Genomic DNA, 6,039 nt, shown 5'->3' with positions numbered 1-6,039 from the left:
CAGAGCCAGCGTGAGAAGAGGTAGTTCTTTTTGCATCCTGAAAAATGTCATCTTGAATAATGTACTCCTTAGGATGAATTTCGTGAGGAGCTAGATAAAGTGCCATACGTGGTTGTAATTAGAGCCAAGTACAGTAATTGATAATGATGATTTTAAGTCACCAAAGAAAACTTAAATCATACTCCAGATATTATATTTAGTGGGTCAAGGAATTTCCATCACTCTTGATTAAAAACAAATGTTGATGTTATTAAAAGTGAATTATATAATTACTTGAAAAGTTTTCTTCTCCTGACTGTCATAATTTGGGATTATATGAAACAGGGGTTGCGAATGTGGACTCAAGAGTGAGACAGATATGGCTCTGAGACTCAGTTCATTGGCTGAGCCACTTGGATGAGGCACTTCACTCCCCCAATATTGGTAATATTTCTAGTGTCCCTGTCAGAGATGTTTTACGGTGCTTAAATGAAATATGTATAAATACTTAGTGTATTATGTAAAATGCTTAATGCATAGTAAGCACTCTATTTTATCATGAACTAGGTGTCATTTATTGGTTAAATATGCTTCAGTTCTCTTTTATTCTTTTATATTTTAAAATTTAAGATCAAGCATGTGCTTCTTCACTCTACTATTACAACAGAAAGCTTAGAAAGAAGAAACAGTTGTTATTTTTTTAACACAATTCCCATTCATTATAATTTCTTTTATATAGCCTTCTATTTTTTTTTTTAAACGGAATCGAATGCAGTGAGTAAATGTGGTTTTGGACAGGCACACTTTGTACTGACTATGGGCAGATATTCCTTGTGATCTTGTCCTTTCAACCATATTTAGCCTTATGAGTCAAGCCTCAGGAATTATCTGCATTCCATGAGTTTCATTTGTATGTGAATCTTTGTGAGCAGTTTTTGGCCTTTGATATTTGGAATGAGTCTTGCTTTTTGCGGAGATTTTATTATATTTTATAATAATAATCTATGTATAACCAAATTCAGTTTCAGTAAACACAGAAAAGGGCAGAATATATTTGAGCAGGTATGATATAGGAGAGATTATAATCAGCTTTAAATTATTCAAGGGCTGGTTACTTAGCTTTTGTATGTATTTATATTCTTATTTGTTCCTTAAATCGATTGTGTTTGTTTTATTTTTCACTTGTACCTTCTGGGGACTGAGATGGGAAAGGCATGTTTCCATTGTTGGAACCTTTTAACTTTAGGTGTGTCAGGCATTAGCTATAGTTTGCTGCCGTTCTAGGATATATATATAGCACTTATCAACATAGTTGAAATTTGCGCCAATATAATTTGTCTAGAGTGGGTCTTCTTGGATATAGATCTGTATCTTCTACTTTATCTGTTTTCTGCCATAACTGGACCCAACATACTTAGATTGCTCATTTTCAGAGACTTAGACTATTAACATTATAAACATCTTGACTACAACTGAAATTTTCTTTGAGTTTCATAAGCTTTTAAGACATTGCAAAGCCTCAGAGTCCTTTTATATTATTGTAAGTGCAAGCTTCATTGTACTCTAGATATAAAGAAGTGGCAGTTAATAAAGGTTGAACATGCAACAAAAAAAGAAAAAAGGAATTTATATTAGATGATAAATATCCCTTCCCTACAGAGGTATTGAATATTTTGAATTTGGGAAAAGTTGTCCTAGACCAGAGCCTGATGTTTTCTGTGATGAAATATAAATGTAGCACTGTTTTTGTTGCTTAAAATGCAGAAGCTAGTGAATTGTTTTGAAGAGAAAAAGTGTATTGTGGCATCAGGAAGAGAATTTTGTGAAGGGGCATTGGGTGGTGGTGGATGACCTAGTGGATGAGGGGTGGGTCCCCTGGTCCAGGGGATGAAAAACAGCTGTGAAACCTAGAGCCTGTCATACAGAGTGAAGTAAGTCAGAAGGAGAAAAACAAATACCACATGCTAACACATATATATGGAATCTAAAAAAAAAAAAGAAAAAAAGTGGTCAGAAGAACCTAGGGGCAGACGGGAATAAAGACGCAGACCTACTAGAGAATGGACTTGAGGATACGGGGAGGAGGAAGGGTAAGCTGGGACAAAGTGAGAGAGTGGCATGGACATATATACACTACCAAACGTAAAATAGGTAGCTAGTGGGAAGCAGCCACATAGCATAGGGAGATCAATCAGTGCTCTGTGACCACCTAGAGCAGTGGGATAGGGAGGGTGGGAGGGAGACGCAAGAGGGAGGAGATATGGGGATATATGTATATGTATAACTGATTCACTTTGTTGTAAAGCAGAAACTAACACACCATTGTAAAGCAATTATACTCCAATAAAGATGTTAAAAAAAACCAAACAAACAACAGCCATGAAGCTCAAAGTTTAGAGAAGGGCCATGGCCGGGTTGTTGGGGCCAGAAGAGAAGTGTGTGAGCATCTTCCCGCTCCTAGACCATATCAGACAGGACGGAATATTGAGGGTAAATTAAAAAGGAGAAAATAGGTCCTGTCATAGACCACAATGCAGGTAAAATTTCTAAGATTAGAGAACATGGGGGTACAGCAGCCTTGTGGGGAGAAGGGAGAAGTGACTCTTAGCACAGTTTCGGTAGGAGGTACCTGGTGAGTATGCTTAATGGTTCTATCCTTTCATCCCTCCATTGACTCCTTGCACATTTGTTTAGTGTCCTACTTTGCATCAGACTTGGTGTTTGGTGCTGTGGCTACAAAGAAGGAGGTGGTACTCTCCAGAAGCTCACGGATCGGATGGGGTCTCAGACACAGGGACCTGACAGTTGGAATATTTGTGCTGAGTTTGACGTATGGGGTGTATAGGGAGCACAAGGCAGACCTTCTCATTCCCCCGGAGCTTGGGTAGGAGAAGCACCATGTGCAAAGACAGAAAAGTGAGAGACAACATGGGACATTAAAGAGAGCTTGGATTCATTTGCCATGTTTGTAGCCTGGGTCAGGAGATGGGGATAGAGAAGGAGGAAGGTGCCAGATCTTGAAGAGCCTGGAATGCTGTGCAGTTGATGAGGAGCCTCTGAAGTGTTTTAAGCAGGGAAGTAAGATCACTAGACTGATGACCTTAAGAACTCAGCCCAGGTCTCCCAGCCTCTGGGAGGGCTGCCAGCCTTTCTGGGATCGCCCCAGCAGCAGCAAGCCACCTCTCCCGGTGTTACGCCCCTTCACAGGGGCGGGTGGGGATGCAGGGGCCCCACCTCTAGTGACTGATGAAGTGGAAGTGTGAGGACCATCTACACCAAGTCAGGACAGCTCTGAAGGGCCATTTCGCCTCCTGAGCCCACTGTGGGGTTGGGAGAGGCTGTTCAGGAGCCCGCTTTGCAGCTCATCTCATCCTCTGCCCAGCCCTGCTTCCTTCTCTGCTTTGGCCATCTCAGCCTTTGTGAATTCTGATCCCTGCGAGGTTGCCCTGTTCTATCTGGCGAAAGTTTCCCTCGAAGCGCTGAGGTCTGTGCGTTGTCTCCAGGTAGAAAGCACGGACAATCCTGGGGCTCACCTCGCTTGTTTCCCTCTGAGAAGGATGACCCTCCCACACTGCCTGTTGTACTCTTAAAATGCTTCCTGTTAAAAATAATTTTTTTTCCTAGAAGAAGGTTGACTGTGGATACTGTAATTCCTTCATGGCCAGAAGTGAAGTCACCTGTTCTACTTTGACTATGTTGAGCTGTGAGTCGTGGAGGTAGCGCCGTTAGGCTGCGTGTTCATTCAAGATATTCAGCTTGCATTTACTGAACACTTAATTGAAGCTGAGGGAAGATGTTCCGAGAATAAGCTAGTTGAATGGATGCTGTTTTCTTAATTGTACTTGGCCACCCACCTCCCCTCCCTGCCATCAACATGGGATCTTGCTGCTTTCTAGTGACTGAGCCCTCCAACCCCATGTGTACTAGCACGGACAGATAATGATGCCATTTCACAGGGTGAAAGTAGCTTTAACACCCGCACTGCCTCTGTCTCGAAAAAGATTCCGAATGTACTGTTGGGTGGACTCATTACCTGCAAAGGTGTACATACAGGCAGACACACAAACTTATCACCTCTGTTTAATGTCCTTGGTTGAGGAAGGGGACTCTGACTAATGCAACATAAGAAATATGTGTGCTTGGGTCATTGAGAGCTGATGGTACTTTTTAAAAATTTTATTTTATTTTATTTTTTTAATTGCAGTAAAATTGCTTTACAATGTTGTGTTAGTTTCTGCTATACAGTGAAGTGAATCAGCTATAAGTAAACCTATATCCCCTCCCTCTTTGACCTCCCCCTCTCCATCTAGGTTATCACAGAGCACCGAGCTGAGCTTCCAGTGCTTTATAAGCATGTTCCCACTAGCTATCTGTTTTACACGTGGTAGTGTGTGTATGTCAATCCTAATCTCCCAGTTCGTCCCACCCTTCCCTTCCCGCCCTGTGTCCATGTGGTACTTTTTTTTTCTTTTTGGCTTTGTCATCTTCAGATGAGTAATGATTTTTTTGATAAGACTAACAGACTGTAATTCCTGTAAGGCAGGGTGGAATGCATGCTCTGTTGCCCACTTGTTTATTATATGACATTTTGTTCCTTTTTTTCTTTTCAAGTGATAGACTTTGATTTCGAGAGGTAGGTAGAATAGGAGTGAGTTTAAGAGTACATTGTGTGATTTTTAGGCACAAAGGCAATTATTAAGTGCAAAGTTTGTTTACTTACTGGATGTATTTGTGTCAATTTTATATTGTGTAGATATGTATCTAAATTGTTTGACAGACTATCTTATACTTATCAGGGTAGTAGTCTTATTAATTTTGTGTCTTTTAAATGGTGTGGATTATTCTCTAATTATTAAAGAATTTATAAAGTTAACCCTAATAACATGGAAATAATAATCATTTTGAGAAAAATTGAAAATAATTTTTCAATAATAAAGAGAATTTATTCTCTAGTTTCCATACTGTCAGAGAATGTCATGTAATGAGAGTGTGAACTTCAGTCATCAAGGTGATACTTTGAACATTTGCATTAGAAAATCAGATTTGTATCCATCACACCCACTCTGTGGGTCCATGGGGAAGGTGTTGATCTTGTGGCCACATTCGAGAACACAGCAGATTGTCCTCCCAGACGATCCAGAGGCTCAAACCCCAGCCCTGGCCTTGTCGGCATTGCCAGCCAGACTGAGGATTGATCACAACTCAAAATAGCTCAGTAATTGAACTGGAAGGTACGTAACTTCTAGAGCAGCAAGGAACTGATTTTTCTTCATTCTTGTTGTTTGAAATAATGCTTTAAAAGTGGTAAGATGGCTGGGTTTGGTACTTCTGTGGACTGTGAGTCCTGCTTTTTATAGCCTCATAAAATCACAGATTTATTTAGCTGGAAGGGCTCTTAGAGAATGTCTAGATCCACCCTTATGTTATGGATGGGGAAAATTATGGTTCAGATATGTTAAATGCATTCTCTGTGCTTGGGCCAGAATGAGAACCAGAACTCAGGTCTGTAAACCACTAGTCTAGGAATAATTCTGCGACGTGGCATTGCCTCCTCAAAGACCGTTCAGCTTCCCAGATTAGATTTAGTGTAGCTAGGGTATTCCAAGCCTGCATGGGAAGCATTGTCCTTTACTTGATAGCCATCCAGCGCTCATGTGTGTTGGTCCTTCTCTCACCATGGGCAGGGATCTTGAGGTCAGACTTGCTTCTGTTCTAGCTCAGGTAAGCCTGGGTCCTTTTTATTGCGGCCCATTCACCATTCCTGTCCTGGAAATTAGTCTCATAGCATAACTCACTTAATTATTTGATCTAATCTGCACAGAACAGAGCTCTGAAGCACAGTGGTAACAATGGCCAGGAATCCAATAAGGTGAGGGATTATGTATCCCTCTTGTCTTGGAGATCATTTTTCCGAGGATTGATTATCTTGCTAACCACCCAGCATAGTGCCTGAAGCATACAAGCTGTACATTAATATGTTCTGGGTAAACTACTGGATAATAATAAATGAATGAAGGCTAAACAATAAGAGAACATTTTTTTCCCCCTGGTCTTGAGAAG

The sequence above is a fragment of the Phocoena phocoena genome, chromosome 2 (genome assembly GCF_963924675.1).
Source record: "Phocoena phocoena chromosome 2, mPhoPho1.1, whole genome shotgun sequence".
Lineage (NCBI taxonomy): Eukaryota > Metazoa > Chordata > Mammalia > Artiodactyla > Phocoenidae > Phocoena > Phocoena phocoena.
The sequence above is the reverse complement of the archived record's forward strand: the minus strand, read 5'-3'. Positions refer to the sequence as shown.